The sequence below is a fragment of the Triturus cristatus genome, chromosome 6 (assembly GCF_964204655.1).
Source record: "Triturus cristatus chromosome 6, aTriCri1.1, whole genome shotgun sequence".
In the NCBI taxonomy this organism is placed as follows: domain Eukaryota; kingdom Metazoa; phylum Chordata; class Amphibia; order Caudata; family Salamandridae; genus Triturus; species Triturus cristatus.
In genome coordinates, this window is record NC_140589.1 from 856,192,731 (window position 1) to 856,211,303 (window position 18,573).

Here is an 18,573-nt window from a genome sequence, read left to right on the forward strand (position 1 = left end):
AAAACTCCCCATTTCCCACACCTTGGACCTCTCTCACACAGTTTGACTCACGTTTGCAGGCATCTTGTGGGATCATGGTACCCAAAATTTGCCCTATCAAAATTCTATAAATCCACATATGATGTTGGCATCGCAACACCAGATACTATCTCATACTTTAGGGCAGCACATCTCATTATTGTAGATGAGTGGTGGTATGATATGGGTGCTGAATCAGCATGTGTGACTGAAAAATTGGCAATACGAGCCTGGGAGTAAGACCTGGGACAACTCTGTAATGATGACTGGAGGGAGGCCTTGGCCTCTACCTGGAGTATGCCCCAGCTTCACGGTTCAGACTCACTGATGGAAATATGTTCACAGGATATACTACAAATGAGAAAGGCTGTGGAGAATGAGGCCTATAGTCTTACCACATTGCTTACATTGTAACTCCGAGAGGGGAGACTTTCTTTACATAGCATGGGCATGGCCAAAACTGAACCCTTTCTGTTAGGGGGTGCTGGCAACAATTGGGCAGGTGTTGGTCTGGACTTTACCCGAAGACCTGAAATTTACACTCCTTCATATAGCAACAGATGTGGATACTAGTAGATACAAGACCTCATTGGTGAGCCTGTGCCTAGTGGTGGCAAAAAGGGACATTACCAGCCCTAGAAGAGCAAGGAAGGATCGCCATTAGAAAAATGGGAGTCAATGTCGGACAGATGCGTGATTCTGGAAATCCCAATTTATAAATCTTGGGGATGGCCACATAAACATAATAAAATATGAGCTGCATGGTATGATATGGGTGCTGAATCAGCAATTGTGACTGAAAAATTGGCAATACGAGCCTGGGAGTAAGACCTGGGACAACTCTGTAATGATGACTGGAGGGAGGCCTTGGCCTCTACCTGGAGTATACCACTGCTTCACAGTTCAGACTCACTCATGGAAATATGTTCAAAGGATATACTACAAACGAGAAAGGCTGTGGAGAATGAGGCCTATAGTCTTACCACATTGCTTACATTTTAACTCTGAGAGGGGAGACTTTCTTTACATAGCATGGGCATGGCCAAAACTGAACCATTTCTGTTAGGGGGTGCTGGCAACAATTGGGCAGGTGTTGGTCTGGACTTTACCCGAAGACCTGAAATTTACACTCCTTCATATAGCAACAGATGTGGATACTGGTAGATACAAGACCTCATTGGTGAGCCTGTGCCTAGTGGTGGCAAAAAGGGACATTACCAGCCCTAGAAGAGCAAGGAAGAATCGCCATTAGAAAAATGGGAGTCAATGTCGGACAGATGCGTGATTCTGGAAATCCCAATTTATAAATCTTGGGGATGGCCACAAACATCATAAAATATGAGCTGCATGGTGTGACTACAAAGACACGCAGGCTACAAAGGGCCATAAATGAGGAACTCCAGGCCAACATAATGGACCAGTAAGATCAGGGATGGATTTAAGGTGGGGAGACACAGAACAACTAGAATGGTCCTGAAGAATGCTGCGGGCCAAGGCAAGAGACTCTCTTGGGTATGGATGAGTATCTATCTGTATCCATTGTTATTATGGTGGCAGACTGTTTTTTTGTATGTACCACTTGTTATATAGGTCAGAAAATCAATACTAAAAAAAATAAAACAGATATCCAGAAAGCAATCCACAAAGTACTATAATTCATACCAGGCAGACTCCCATTTAGTGGAAATGCACCATAGCCAATGCTCATGCTCCTGTGCACTCAAGAGCAAGACTCAGCAACTCAAATCAAACACGCAGCCTGGAAAGGAAACTCATTTTTTTAAGAATTCCTTCCAATGTGTATCCGGCGCCTCACTCTACACACCACAATTATAGAGAAGTAAAACCAATATATCTCGAGATTTAGATTTTCAATGAATTTGATAACCAAACTAAACCAAACCAATGAACCAATAGAATTAATACATTTCCAAATGTGTTTCCAAATCTGAAGAATACAAAAGTACTTATGCTCCGAATCTTTAGGGAACAGTCAGCAAATCATTTCTCAGGAGTCTCCGGCACCAGACTTTTGGCAGGGTTACAAAAAATCCATTCTTTATTGGACTTGACATTAAAGACTCAGAAATCACAGGAATTATTCAGGACTATTTAGGCTCCCTAATAAAGAGGTGGTGCTCTTATGCAGCCACACTCTGCTACTATTTTTTGGGAGAAGAATGCCAATATTTCACTGTACCCCAATATTTCAGTCCCCCCACATTTTTCCTTTGGTGGCTCGGCTCCTTGTGAGAAAGTGCCTTCTTTCTGCATGGTAGCCCCACCTTATTCTGAATTGCTGATGTGCTTTGACTTAGTGTGCACTGGGCTCCTGCCAATCAGGTACCCAGGTCCTATGTTCTTTCCCTAAAACTGCATTGAAGCCTAAACCCAATTGGCATCTCTGGCCACAGGTCAGCTCCTGGTAAATGGTACCACAGGTACCCAGGGCACCGTGACCAGAGAAGGCCTCTAAGGGCTGCAGCAATTATTGTGCCACCATTAGAGGCCCTGTACCATTACACTCACACACTGCCTTTGCAGGCTGCGTGTTTTGGTGCAGAACAAAGTGAAGAGTCGACACAGCACACATCTCTGTGTGCCATGCCTACAACCCACTGCACTGGCATAGATCAGTAACCCCACTAGCTAGGTGCACTATACCAATGGTGAGGGTGTAGGTGTATGAGCCCTGTACCCCTACAGTGTTTAAGTCCATTCTTAGACATTGTAAGTGCAGTGCTGCCATTAAGAGTATATAGTGCTAGGGGTTTGTCATTACGAACTACACAGCACCATAATGGCTACACTGAAAACTTAGAAGTTTGGTATTAAACTTCTCAGGACATTAAACCCACACTGATGCCAGTGTGGGATTTAATGAAAAATGCACACAGAGGGCATCTTAGAGATGCCCCCTGAAAATTAACCCACCACTAGTGTCCAGGCTGAGTGGCTGCTTTCAGCTACCACCACCAGACATGTTTCTGGACCCCTGGGTCGAAAACCTGCTGCACTCTGGGGCTTGAAACAATGCCTATCCTAGGACGAGGTGCAAAGCTTCCTTTACCAGGATGGGCAGGGTTCACGAAGGGGAAGCTTTAAAGGCTTGCCGCCTTTGTGAGCTGCCCCAGGCCACTGACTGCTTCCAGCAACTGATCCCCACTGGTTCTGACTCCCACTTTGGGTGGGAGAACTGGCAGGAAAAACAAGTGAGGAAGAGAGGCGTGCCCACCTCTGCCAACTCCACCCCTCAGGTGGGGGAGGAGAGGTGAAGGACAACTCTCAGTCCCTGCCATCTTGCAGATGAGGGAAACAGCCAACCAGGGACAGGCTCATGCCCCCTCCTACTGGAGGGTGGCATAATAGGGGGTGTACCCACCCCAGGGAAGGGACCAATTGGTCCCTACCTTTTACCTACCTGCAACACCCCTAGATCTAGCATTTAGGGGCACCCCTGAACCTTGCTTCCTCAGACAAGAACCTGCAACAAGAAAAGAAGAAGGACCGAACAGCCATGCCGAAGCTAACAAGAGAAAGACGCCCACTGACTTGGCCCCATCCCTACCGGCCTGTCTTCACCTCGAACCTGCTCCTGCAAAATCCCAGTGTGTCCTACAGCCAGCAACCTCGAAAACCCTGGAGGGCCTGCCTGCCTTCAACCACAAAGACTTTGTCTCCCGTGAACACCGGATTTGCTCATCTGTAACCTCTGGCTCCGGCCGGACAACGCAAATCCGCACCATCTGCACCTGCCGTCCACAACCCGCGCTCGAGTGGGCAAACACCACGAGGAGGTCCTGGCCCAAGATCCGGTGACCCCTGACCTGCCTCAAGCCTCCAGCCGACTCCTGCAGCCTTAATCCGGAAGGTCCCCCCAACCGCATCCAAGAGCTGGTAAGAAGATCCGACCCCAAAAAGAACCCCTGCACCTGATGCCTCACGGCCTTGAGTGGCCAAACCGATGGTGCCTAACCAACCCCCAACTTCCCAACTTACCTCTCGAAGTGGTGGGCACACCCAGAAGACCTTCGTCCCCAAGCCTGCAATGCCTTTGCAAACCGGAGGTTCCCCATTGCAAACACCTGGGCGCCCAACGTCGAAAGAACACCCTGCACCTACCGCCCTAGTGCCGCTGAGGGTGCACCTTTGGTGCTACTTTGTTTTTCCATTTGCCCTGAACTAAAGTTCAGGAGCTTTGCTCCCACAACCAAGTGGCCTGCTCTTAAGCAGCCACCAGCTGGAGGCCCCCATTCCCCTTTGAATAACATTGGGCTTCCGCACTCTGCACTTGGCTGCCCTAGTGCCGCTGAGGGTGTAACTAGAGTGCATCCTTGAGCCTGGGGGACCTCTGAGTCTACCCCCAGAACCTCAACTCCCACTACCAAATACTTACCTAAAAACCAATAACACTATTTTCCTCCATAGGATAACATTGATTGTTTCAAGTGCAATATTAATTCATCGGTTATGACTACATTCATCATAAAAATAATTAGCATTCAAAAATGTTTTTGACTCAAATTGAAGATTTTGAAAAAGCTTTGACAAAGACCAGAACCAAGGCAGAATGTTCAAATATTCACTTTCAGTAAGAAAGGACTTCAAGGGGCAAATGGCTTATGCCTTGAGACCAAACTTGCTTTAATTATGTCCAATATACCATTTACCCTTGAGCTCTCTACCACACCAATCCTTTGTCATACACACTATTACCAGCGGCAGCTGGCACAGGTAATGTTTACTTGGCACAGGTAAACATGGTGAAGTAGTGCGGCCGGGTGGGGCAGGGTGGGAGGGGGGAAGTCGAAGACGACGGAATAGGTATAATTAAATAAATAAATGATACCTATTCCATCGACCGCCCACCACACTTACCTGTGCCGGCTGCCGCTGACTATTACTTTACTGTAATTTGGTTGTGTCAATTAACTACTGTGTTAATTTTCCAAGAAGAAATATATGCATTTTTTGCCTTAAAAACAGATAATACATTATGTTTTTAAAAATGAGGCTAAATTATTGGAAAATATTATGGTTTTCAAATTGTTAATAAAATTAAAGTCCACACGTCTGGCTTATTGTCTTTTAGACTCTCAATTAACAATAACATATACCAAAATAAGGTGAAATATTTTCAATTTGAACTTTCAGTCTTCATAAAACTGCATCCTTTTATCATTGCCCCCATTGTGATCTGAAATTACTTTTGATAGATAGTATGTGGTGGATCTCACTCATTATGTCTTCTTGTTAAGTAGCCTTAAGATGTAGATAAAGCAGATGCCAGCTGCTTGTTCCTGTGTGTAGGATTGATGAAGAGTACAATGGAAACAGTGGTGGGTACTAGTAACACTTATTTTGAGTATTCAACATTCTGCTGTTTCTGGTGACAGAGGGTTAAACATTAACAATCGGTACAAGCGCAGAATTGTGTGCACCTGTCTCCAATGAGTTACCTGCATCTCAGTGGCTCCAGGATTTGGTGTTTGAGCTCTGCACATCTCTAGGTGTATCGTGAACACTGCACATGGGTGCAGAACGGAGTTAGGAATCTGTTTTGAACAAAATTGGGCTGTCTATGTGGGTGGGCATGCACTAAATTGGTAACAGGGCTGGACTGGGAACCAAAAGGAGCCCTGTAAAGAAGTCAAAACCAGCCCTGCTCCCTTCCCTATTGCTTTCTCATCTATCTCTGTCATCTCTCTCTGCCTATCTTTCTTCTCTCTCTCCTGATACTCCGCCCTCCGACCCTCCTGCAGTAATTATCCTGAGAAGCTGGAAAAAGAGCCAGAGTTGCATGCAGAAGTCCACTGCCCTAACACCGGCCTCCAAAGCATTCAGCCCACAAGGGAAATGCACACTGGGAAAAATTATCAATCCAGCCCTGCTGGAGGAGGTAGTGTATGAGCAGAATGCCAGCACTGCTAGGTGTAGTTTATTTCTGGACACATTCTAGTGTTCCGCCTTGTGCTGTAACCCCACTTTACACCCACCCATCACAGGCATCACCAGCCAGGTGACCCTGCTAATAAAAAGGGCCGGGTGCACGTGCCCTGGGCCAGTTCCAGTACCACATACCATGTAGTCACTTACCCAGCATGTGGGCCTAGGGTACATGTGGGTTGATCCCCACATGTACGACGGCAGTAGTCTTCCAGTTGGTCGAAGGGGAAGTGTGTCCTGCACATATTGCACCCCCGCAGCTGCTGCCAGCGTGACTATGACCGAGGCACCAAGGACGTGGCATGCTAAGACAAAGCAGAGAGAAGGCCTTCCTGTGAGGGGTCCCAACGGTGTCCACCGGCTAATCCCCTACAGCCGCCTCGCACCTCAACTACTGTCAAAGAGTAGGCAGTGCTGCAGTCTGGCCCTCCAGGGTGAGAGAGGGCCACCAGCAGGCATGTGGACAGTGAATACAGCATGAGGCACATGAACACTGCCAGTCACTAAGGAGTGGAAGAGTCCTCCTTATGCCCACCGAGGTGTCACGATAACAAGCCATGCTATATGGCTAGGTGTGAGAGGGTCAGGCAAGAGGCCCAGAGCAGTATCGCCAATGTGAGAAAACTGAGGGTGAATAGATTACCAACAGCAAAGTTGCTGAAGTGCCCGCAGGTGGAAAATGAATAGATCAGCGCACCCAGTGAGTGTCGCAACCTCTCCCCCTTTCAGCAGAGAAGGCGTACAGAGTCTGTGGTTGCTGTGGAGTACTAGCGCTGAGTGTCTTGTGTACGGCGTTTTGTGAGTGGAAACTGAGCCTGCCCCTACAATAAGAGGTAAGGAGTCAGGGGCCGAGGGCACTCTTGCATTCAAAGCCTCCACAACGGCATCTCCAGCACCCGCCACCACCACTGTGAATCCGCGGCAGCCGGAGCCTCCGTCATACTTAAAAATATCGCCAAAGAAAGAACAAAAATGAGAGCCAATGAAATGAGAGGTAGTCAGTTGGGACAACCCGCCAACAAGCAAAACAGGACTAAGCCCTGCATCAGCAGCGAGGAAAGCCCTGTGTCGGTGTCCCCAGTGACTGACAAGCGTCCACAGTCAGAGCCTGTGCCGTGGCCTGGGATAAGAGGAGCCACTTAGCTATAGAAAAATGCACCGATCTAGGACCCCGAAAGTGACTGCAAATGAGGGCAGCCAGGTGCTTCTAAAGATATAAGCCAAACCTGCAGCACCAGAATTATATGTCCCCCACACCTCTAATTGAGCAAAATCACTGCCCGCGTAAGGTGAAAGCTTCACAGCATAAAGGAAACCTGCCACGGACATCATGCACCAGTGTCACTAACAGGCCAAGGAAGTGACTTGGGCCATCAATTGTCCAACTGTAAATCCTCCCTGATGCCCTCCGTGAATCAAGAATAGCCAGCAGTGCCCCTGCTTACCTCCTCGAAATGACTGCAGCAGCAAGAGCAGTCTCCACTCTCCGCAAATGAGAGCTTCTCAAAGGAATCAGACGGGACAGGTAAATAGAAGCACAGCACTGCCATCTTGCGGCTGTTTATTCTATCACGCCCTCGCCAAAGATGGAGAACAAAGGTTTGAAGTCCTGCAAAAGAAAACAGAGCACATTGGCAGGCACGTACCCCAGCCTCAACTAACGCAAAAAGCAGAAGTAGTGGGAGTGGCTCCCCGCCCTCTGGCAGTCACAAGGACTGAAACAGTCAGTGCTGCACTGTCCTCACCAGTCAGGCCTTTGTACTGGCAGTGCTGGGCGCAGTTTCCCCACAGGGCAAAGACAGAATGGAAGAGAGAAGAGTATTGTGTGCCCCCTAGTGACATTAAGCCACCACAGCAAGATGAATGAACTGGCCTTCCTGAAGGGAATGCTGAGACTGAACCCTTGCAGAGAGAGAGCACCAGGCAAGCCCCACTAAAAGCACAAGAAAGTCATGCTTTGAGTACGCAAACCCCCAGTGGCTATTTGACACCACCACAAGTGAGGAATCTGCTCCACAAGCCCCTGGTGGTGAGCAGACACCACCACAAGAAAGAAGAGCAAGCACGCCAAGCGCCAGAAAAAGGCGCCGTGAGGAAGGTCCAAGAATGCGGAGACTGAGGTGCACTGATGCATGCACCCAGAAGTTTGACAGCGTGGGCAGGCACCCAGGAGAATGAGATCTTTCCACAGAAAAGAAGCAATGAATCTACATCTCCATTGCACCACCATCTCCATTGCACCAGTGAAGTCCCGCAGTGGGCCACAGGCAGCACAGTGTCACCCCTCACATTGCCTCAAGACGGAGTCGCCAGTGGCCCAAAACAGGCAAGACGAGAGTCTCACACTCCACGTGGCAAGCTGCCACCACAGAAGATGCTCTAAAGACATGCAACACATGGCTGGAAGCCACATCGCACTGCAAGCAAGAAGGAACATGTCACACGAAGTGACCGGCCCTGCCAAGCAAGCCTGAACGGAGGCAGGAGCTGGCGCCACAATGGCAAGCACGATGCCCTTGAGTGAAGAAGGTGACCTTTCATCCTGGCAGAGGAGCACCTTGAAAATCCCTGAGGAGGGAATGAGGCCTGCAAGAGGTCTATGAGGAGTAGAAGCGAGTCCTACTAACAGGACAGACATGCAACAGGTCCGCAGCAAAGAAAAAGGCACAGTCCTAAGAACCGGACACGACCAGGGAGATGTCTATGTGGCGCCAACATGAGACATGTAGTAGGATGCCACATCCAAGTTAGGCACCTGGTAAGAAGTAAGGAAGAGCATAGCACGATGCAACATCATGAAGGAGAAGAGAGTTTCACGATGCCTCTGGGTGAACAACTACCACAGGTGCACAAAAAATAAGGGGAGAAGTTCAATGACTCATACCACCGTAAGTCAAGAGTGCACCCGTAGACACCAGACATCCACCAATGCAAAGTGATGTTCCTGGAGGCAGCTCAATGGGAGAACCAAAAGTAAACCACAGCAAGTGCGTACCAGGTCTCTCCCCAACGCTTTGAAGTGCGACCGTCAACTCCTGAGCGTTGGCAATCTAAGTCGGACAGCATCCCTGCTAATGACTGCAGATGCCACAGGTGAAGAACAGCCTCAGCAAACACACGGAGTTACGTGGCCACAAAGTGCCTCCTATCCTCCTCACTCCAAGATATCACCACCTGTAACCAAAGTATAAGAAGGTAACCGTCATCATTATCCAAGTGCATTGCCAGGAACACCTAGAAAGCAGTGTGCCACCAGAGTGCATCCAAGCGACTGAAACATCTGGAGATCAACCAGACATTCCCTGCGCCCTGAGAGGCTAGCTGCCCAGAAACCTTCTGTGAGCCCCCGTGCCGAAGAGAGCATACTCGACTATTGAACCATCCACCCTTGGGGTTGCATGAGGCTTGGCTGTGGCCCGGTGGGGAGTTCTGTAGCGACCATTTAGCACGGCCTTCGAGAGACCCCGCGCAGCCCACGCAGTCATGGTGCAATCCAGGGGCAAGGGCCTCAAGGGAATTTTGGTGAGAGGGGAATCCCGACATGAGAGATATGTTTGCAGTGGCTCCACGACAGGCATCGGGAAACATAGATGTTGCGGACAGAAACTGGTCATTCAAGCACCTTCTGATGAAGGCAGGTACACCTGAGTCCCAATGGCAAGAGCACACAGACCCTGAGACACCACCTTTTGTGGATGCAGGAGAGGATTGGCTGTGGTCCTGTTGGCAGATCCTCAGTGATGCCTTTGCGCGGCCTATGGGAGGCCCTGCACAGTCCACATGGTCCCAGCAGCAGCCCGACAGAAAGGGACCTCAAGGAGACTCCTGTGAGAGCGGAACTCAGGCAGGAGGGGCCAATCTGAAGTAGCACCAACAGTGTTAGGTTTGAAAAACCCCGTTCTTATTATATACTTATTCCGTACCATAGTAGGTTAGCAGTGTGCGGCTAAATGACGTTCTATTTGCATTCACGTTATGTAACCCACTGAGTTATCCTTATAATGCGCAAACCTCAGTTAGCAAGCGTGACTCCATTTTGTATTTTGCAATCCCCATTAGGCTGTGTCTGAACTAGGCCTCATTATTCAGTATTGCTTTTCTCAGCAGAACACTGTACTTCATCATTATTTTCTCTTCTGTACAAGGCTGTTTCCAGAATTACTAATGAATAGGCCATTCTGCCCTCGCGTACCTATCTGAATGTGTAGTTTCACACTTTAGGAGACAATGAGACTCGGCTCTGTGGCCTTGAATTGTAGATAGCATGTACCCATCTGGCAGGTGGTAGTTTATCCTACTGTGCATCTTTGTTAATCTTCGGCCCAGGCTGGTAGTTTTCCATTGTGGGCGTGGTTGGAGGCTTCTCTGAAGGAATGATTACTCACTGTAGACTGTTTGGAGGTCAGTCCCTCAGCAGACATCTTAGGGTGCAGGCCAGATTGGGCTCCTCTGCAGAGCATTGCTAATAAATGAATTTTTGTATTCTGTACTGTCTGACCAACTCTTCATTCTTGGGAAGGCATAGCAGGTGGTTGTAAGTAACCTGGGTGGCCCCAAAGGCCACTTCCTTCAGTTGGCACCTGAACAGGGACCCTGCAAGGTGACCCAACTCGTCCGCGAACCGGTTGCAGGGTAGGGGTTGCGTCCGGTTAGTCGGGCGGATCGGGGTACCCCACACGATCAAGTTTGGTTCTCACAGCTGCCCCACCCATCTGATCGGGCGTTTCCTCATCTAGTGGTCACCGGCTATGGTCCTGAGAAGGCGAAACCTTGTAGTTGACCGTTTGGTCCGAAGAGTCGACAGTGGAGAATAACTTGAATTGACCTGTGTGCACCAAGTGAGTGATTTGAATCTTGGAAAAATTGTGCCATTCTTGAACGGCACGGGCTTACGGGCTGTGTCTTGGTACATTCTATGGGCTGTCTTGGTGCAGTTTTTGGACTGCCTTGCTTGAACGGCATGAGCCGACGGGCTGTGTCTTGGTATGGTCTCTTGCCCGCCTTGGTTTGAACTTGGTGGGTTTTGCGGACCCTTTTAAAAGACACAGAGTGTTTGTGAACAGTCTACCAGGCCAACTGCAAATTTGGCCCACCCTTGAAAAAGTCTGGGACTGTTTGCGAACAATCTGCCACGACAATTGGTAATATGGTCTACGCTTGAAAAGGCTTGGGGCTAGAGCCTGTTTTCTTGAACTTGGTAAAGTCTCCAGACTGTCTTCTTGTCTTGGTGCAGTCTTTGGACTGTTTTGTTCTGATGCATTCTCCGGGCTGACTTGTGGTTTGATTGTTGTGTTTGGGTGCTATGAGGTCTGTGGACTGACGTTGGTGGTGGTGCTTGTGAAATGTTTGTTTGAGTGAGTTGCAACTGTGCTCTGTGTGTGGAGGTAAGGATGCCTTGCCTCAGCAAGCTGTGCTGTGTGGGGTATGTGTTCGATACCGTCTAAGGACCATCTTTGGGAAAAGTACTGCAATTCCTTTGACAGGCAAAATGATGAGTGTGGCCCCTTCTTGAAAATGTCTGGAAACAGCTTAATTTGGTCTCTTGTTGTTGAAGAATGGAAAATTAATAAATAAAAAGAAACCTGGTTTGATCAGAAATACTAGCAAGAATGTACATTTGTTTTGACATAGGAAGAGTATAATATGAGAAAAAGTTAAGGAAGGGATGCACATTTAATTGAAAACAATGTTGAGACGATTCAAGGTAATGTATATTTATGCTGAACAGACACTCATTCTAAAGGTGCATTAGGAGAGGTGAAATACAGGCTCGTAATTCAGTAGCGCTGAATGTGTTCGGTCTCTCCATGAAAAGGGGGGTGGGCAGGAGTTCTGGAAAGGGAAAAAGGGAGCAGTGTGTTGGTACTTGGAGCTTTCCAGATTCAGACACGAACTGCATTCTGAAAAATGGCACGTAGAAACTCGGTGCAATGCTCAGGAGTTAATCTATGATTGATTTGAGTCGGTGTGTTTCATTTGGATTTGCTCACAATAGAACGTGTATTTAATTTGGGAAAAGTGTTTCAAGCACTTCAGGCAGTGTGTCTTGATGCTGAATAAAAGGATTTTCAGAGTTGAAAAACATAGGGGGATATTCACAAGGACTTATCTCCGGTTTAACGGCACTTTAGCGCAGCCAAAGTTGTGATAAATGTACCTCCCTTTTCACAAGTCGGTGCAAACAGCCAACAGCACCACTTTTCCCACGTTAGCATCCGCAACAAACATCGCCACGGATGACCCCGGCAACTATCGCTAATGAGATGCAGAGTAGGCGTTCCGGAGCAAAAAGCAGCGACAACATCACTCCGCAACATTCTCAACGACCAGACAGATCTGCTATAGGAACACAAAACAGGCAATAAGGCGCGTTAGCACCAGGAAATTAACACCTGCTCAGACCTGGGGCACAGTCGGACCACAACCTGCAACAGACAAGGGATCACAGCCCACAGTCACACATGAAGAACAACAGATGCCCCAAGCAACTGAACATGCAGCACGGACACCCAAGAGGGCCACAACACCCACCAACACCACCCCCAGGCCTGCAACACCTCCCCCCCCAGGGCCCCTGAACCCCGTACAAAGAAACTGCACACCACGAATACCAAAACAAATATTTTGCCTGATGTCGCACAAGCAGGAAAATCAACATACATGCGTGGCCAGAAAATGGAGAATCAGTCATACAGCAATGCAATCACCAACACAAAACACCATTCAAACAAAAGCCAAAACAACCATTCGGATGAGTCCTAGCGGGTCCTCACTGGACAATCTGTAGGACACAGCCTGGAAGACAAAATCCAACAAAGCCCAACAAAGGAAAGGGAGGGAGAGAGTGAGGAAGAGAGACGGAGTGAGATTGAAAAAGCAGCGCAAGGCCTCTTGGGCACCTGACTCCACATGCCAACTTGTGTGTGTGTATCGCCATAGGTACACCATAAACCCAAGGCCTTGTCTCAATCTCAGCGCCAAAGCCACATCACATTCCGAAAACGCAAGTAGCATTCAGACAAACATCAGGGATGAAAACTCAATTGTTCCAATGCAGAAGGCGGGAGGACACCTGCACCTCCGACCTTGGTCCAGAATGCGGCTGGAACACCCTGAGATAGATTCCATGGCAGATGGGGACGACTCCCACACCACGCACTGCGCCAATGAACTATCTGACTTATCCACACCCCACACACAGAAGCCCCTGCCTGAGTTACCCCCGCATGGGATGCCCTTGACACTCATGGAAACAGCAACTCATTCTCCCCAACGTTGCACACACATTCAAATCATTGCCCAGAGCTGTGGCATATCCTCCACACAACTGCCGCAGTCCAGAAGAGTGCCGGTTCCACGAGATGCACCAACGTAATGGCAGGCCATCCCGGGCACATGCACAATCCCCGTCACGTGGAACAGTACGGTGCATGTATGCTGCATTTACTGGGCGCACTGCCACTGGCGGATCAGTTACTGGCTGACCTTCCGCCTTCCGCCTTGTCTACGTCACTTGCGTCCAGCCCGGGTTCCAATGCCAAACATGCACATTCGAGTGGTCCATGGATGTCTGCCTATCCAACACAAACGTAGATGAATTGGATTATGACTTGTGTCTGCGCCCCCTTTTGGATCACGAACAGGAGTGTAACCAAGACAGCCATGCATGGGATGCCTTGACATACTGCGCATGTATTGGCAGTTGCGCATGGGAGATTGCACAATTCCTCATGTGCTGTGACCACATCGAGGCTCCCCTATTGGCTGTGTTGTGGATTGGTGAAACGGCGTGGGCTGAGCACACCTGCCCGGACCAGTTAATGGATTGGCTCACCCTGGTGTTCCTTGAACACGACAATGATGTACTATTGGAATACATTGCACATGAAGCTGCAGAAGCTGCACGGGCATTCATGGACGAGTAACTACGTTCCTGCAGCCACATCCGATTGTCACCCACAGCACAGGTCCCAACAACTTGTTGCATCGTGGGGAATGCTCACATATCCCACCACAACAGAAGACATGTCTGCCTTTGTCAGGACTCTGGATGCATGTGCGTGGAACTATGCGTCTGTACACACACCTGTGCAAGGTGATGCAGGTCCATGGTCGGAGCAACACAGCGTCGTTTGGCAACGTTGCAAATTCGGACACACTGCAGGGGGGAGAGTACACATAGGCCTGGGCAAAAATTGTGTTCCGTTTGCGGAAATTGCGATAATTTGACATTTTCGCGTTCCGCGGAGAGCGCGAAAATGTAAAAATTTCCGCTTTCTGCAGCTTGGCGACAATTTGTTTCTTGCTCGCGCTGTAAAATAATACATTCTCACGCGCGCGCGATCGCCTTACCTGAATCCCTGCGTTCGCCGACAAGTTTTCTTGATCCGGTCGCGTTCTCCATGAGATGTTGGATTGTTTTTAGCCATTTGCGCTTTCTCGCGACAGTTCGCGCCCGCAGTGACGTCATGCATCGCGCGATCACGTCTTTCTTCTCGCGATCATGCACCGCGAGACAACTCAAAACAAGATGGCCGCGCCAGTGAGCAACCACATGGGTAAGTTGGCGACCCGCAACCATGCAGAAAATCTCGCGAACATGCGGGAAAAAATAGTCCGCATCTTCGCGATATTTCCGCTTGTTTCCGATAATTTTAAACATTTTCGCGATAATTTGCGAAAGTGGATTTCGCAAATTCCGCCCACCCCTAAGTACACACATGGCACTGTAGCACGACATGTGAACCTGTCGGACCCTTTCACCTGATCACTGTCAGCAGAGCAGACAACAGGCGCACTCCGGTGGCAGAGCACTGTGCATGGGCATTGAGTCATGCCCCCTCACATGGGGAAATGGGCAGATGCCAAACAACAAATGCCTCGTCCAGCAAGGCAAGGTGGGCTGAGACCCTTGCCATCTGTGATGATTGTTGTCCATTTGGACTCACCATTTTCTACACCTCGACATGTTCCCATGCTGCGTGTAAGTGTCTTAAGCACGTCCCCGCCTGTTGTGGCCGTAGCCTCGTCCGTACTGACACGCACATGCCAATAAAGTCTATGCCACTCCACTGGTGTCTAACTGTGATGTGTGTTGATTATATTGTCGTGTGCCACAATGAGCATCGTCCCTACGCAGGGAGGAACTGACTGATGCATGTACAATGGGGGTTGCTCCCTTTTGCAAGCTCCACCTCTGTGAGCCAGACATTGTATTGGGATAGTTGCTGGCCGACCTGTGCACTTACGTGACTTCAGCAATGTGAGTATGTTGTCCAACCTCTGACCATGTGGAGCAATGTCATATATCATAACAGAATGTGTCCACACAGATGTGTGTGAGTAGGTATGCAACAGTTCTTTTGTCACATGTGATGTAGCACACCACTCCTGGCCTGCTATCGATTTGGTCATTCCTACACACAGCCCTATTCAATACATGGACGTGTGCCTATGTTGGGAGGTTGGGAGATTGTTGTTGATGTGCAATGGGGACACAGCTAGTACTCACCTTCAAAGTCATCCAATTGGCCATGTGTCTCAGGGATACACATGCACATAGATGTCAGTTACCAGGGTGTACCTTCATGTGCAATCACTGTCCCTACATCCAGCCATACTTCCATACGTGAGTGAACATAGTCATGACTCATCTGTGTGATTTAGAATGTTTTATTCACATTCAGGTGATTGACGGAGCTGGAGCTGTACATGGCCATCCAAGACCACATTACATGGAAGCCCAGTGGTGGGTCAACCAGAGGCCTTTGGGGATTGAAAAGTGATTAGGAAGAGGGGAGTGCAGTCCCCAGTTGCTGTGTAATTGTCCAGCAGTGAAGATATGGCAGTCCGTGTTTGGGTCCGGGGGAATGTCGCAGAGTGTTCGGGGGTCAGTGGGAAGTATTGTCCCAGGGCATGATGCATAGGGCACAACCAGGCAGGAAAAGGCCATTTGGTGGTGATGGATGCTACAGCCTCCTTCCTCACACAGTAATTACCATCCCCATCTTACTCTCCTGATATGGGTCCTGTGTCCGGTGTGTGTGGCGGGGTGATGACTGCATCACTGTCAGTCAGTCAATAAAACTTTATTCGGATCAATAATAATCCATAAAAGTACAGAATGCAGTAAACAATACAAAATACACAATGTAATGCTGTTTACAAAATAAAAACAACAGGCCAAACATATTTTAAGACATGGTTAATCGAGCACAAACCACAGTTTTTAAGAAAGAGCTCATACGAAAAATAAGTTCATGGTCGTCCAGGGTCAAAATCATCGAAAATGCATGTTCCAGGCTAATTGGTTTTAATTTTTTAAAATACGGGGTTAAAAACCATTTAATATATTTGATATAAAATTTACAGAAGAATAAAAAATGTAAAATTGTTTGCTCGCTCCGACAATCACAAGGGCATGGTTCAACACATTGATCATTGTAGTTCCATAACGGAAAACTACTGCATCACTGTGTGCCACTGACACATCAGACTGCGAAGGTGATGGGGCAGCATCACTGTGTGCCACTGACACATCAAGGGTCGGAGATGTGTGTGTTGATGTTCCCGCTTCAGTCATCTGGGACAGGCTCAGTGGCAGCAATGGCAAGATGATGAACCGCAGGGTATTGAAGTTCCCAGCTACTACTCGCTGGTGTGCAGCCGTAGCAGCCATGCTTCCAGCCAGCATCAGCTCCATGGTCTCCATTGACCGCCGCATCTGTGCCAACTCTGTGCTGTGATCGCTGGTGCCTGTCTGACCAGACAGTACTTGTATTCGATTAATGGCCACAGCGAGGTCAGCCAAGGTCTGTGGTGGAGCATGGTGCATACAGGGGCTGTCCGATAGGGACTGTACGTGGTCCCTGATGGGACTCAGACGCCCACGTATGGCATAGAGTTTGGCTTGCACAAGCTCAAAACCCACTCGCAGCTGTTCAGCCAACTCCACCTGGCAAGCCCACACACGCTGTTGCAACTCCATGTATTGGTCAGGGTGGTCCTGGGAGACAGCCGTGGTGGTGTGTGTTGCCTGCTGTGTGGTCTGTGCAGGTGGTGGGTTCACCTAGGGGCAGCTGGCCTGCCCTGCTCCTGGGGATGGGGAGGTTGTCCATTATCTGTTGGAGGGTGTCTTGACATATGTGCAGGTTGTCCTCTTTATCATCTATGATGGGAAGTGTGTGTGCTCTGCAGGAGGTGTTATTTGTCCCTCTGCAATGTAAAGGGGAGATGCAGGTTAACAGAGTTACACATGCCAATGTACATTGTGACTGTTTTGATGGAGCTGGCTATTTGATGGCAGTCAGTGTGTTTTTCGACTACATGACGGATGTGTGGTAGTACCTGTACATTGTCATCACACTGTGTCAGGCAATGTCAGATGTGAGTGGACATTTACTATGCACATGCGGAACCTGTTGTGAGCCCTATCCTGTGGTGTTGGTGTTGCTCTTTGTGCCACATTGCCATCATTGCTGATGTTCTGTGCTTGCTAAGTGTGTGTGCTGCATTGTGGGTGAGTTGCCCCTGCAGCTCTGATTTCATGTAGCCTTCTCCCTTTGAGGCAAGGTGCCTTTAAATTGTGTGCTTTTTGGGGGCTGATTTGTTTACGACTTGGGTCATATGTGCTCTTGGACCGATATTGTGGCCTGGTGCATTGTTCATCTGCTGTGTGTATTGTACGGCATGTGTTGAGGGTGCACGTGGATATGTCAGAGTGTGACCTGCTCCTTTATGGATGTGATCCGCACTGGGCCACCTCTATGTCGATTCGTGGGCCATGTCATGTTTTTTGGCTGCTGCCATGCTATTGGGAATGCAGTGTCACTTGCATGGTCAGTGTGGGTCACAGAGCCGCTGCTTTGCTGGATTCAGCGCTTGTGCATGGGTCGGTTGTGATATTTGTGATAGGGAGGGGGGCCCCTTTGTGCACATTGTGGACGGGGGCCAACTTGGTGTTTCTATGTGTGCTACAGTGTGCCAAGGCTATCATGGACATGTTCTACAATCATTGTGGGTGTGCAGTATGCTGCACATAAGTGTGCATGTGTGCCATTGTGCCCATCTCCCCCCGTCCCCCCCCGTCCCCCCAGTCCCTGGTCGTTCTCACCCTGTTGCTGTTGGGTCAGGTCGTATCGAGCTGTGTCCAGGGCCCCAAATCCTGCCACTGTCTCCAAACTGCTGACTGTGGCCACCATTTCCTCCAGCTCATCCAGCTCCTCCTGTGTCACAGGACTTCCACTTCCTGTCGCCGTTGCTGCCTTCCTGTTGGCAGCGAGTTTCTGTTTGGTTTGGCTGTGCATTTCATGCCAGCGCCTCTTGACCTCCTGCATTGACCTCCTCACCACTCCAACTGCATTGACGTTGGTGACAATGGCCTGCTATATTTCTGTTTGGGTTGCCAGTGCCACAGTGGAGGTGCCGGACAGTTATTGATGGTGTTCTGTCACCTCCGTGACGATGATCCGGTCTTCCTGCAGACTGAACCCCGTCTTACTCTTGGTCTTCCTGGCTGGCCCTCCGTGGGGCTTGTGGGATTCGGATTGTCCTCTGCACTCGGTCCGGGTGCATCCATGGTGCTATGCAGTTTGAATTGTTGTTGTGTTT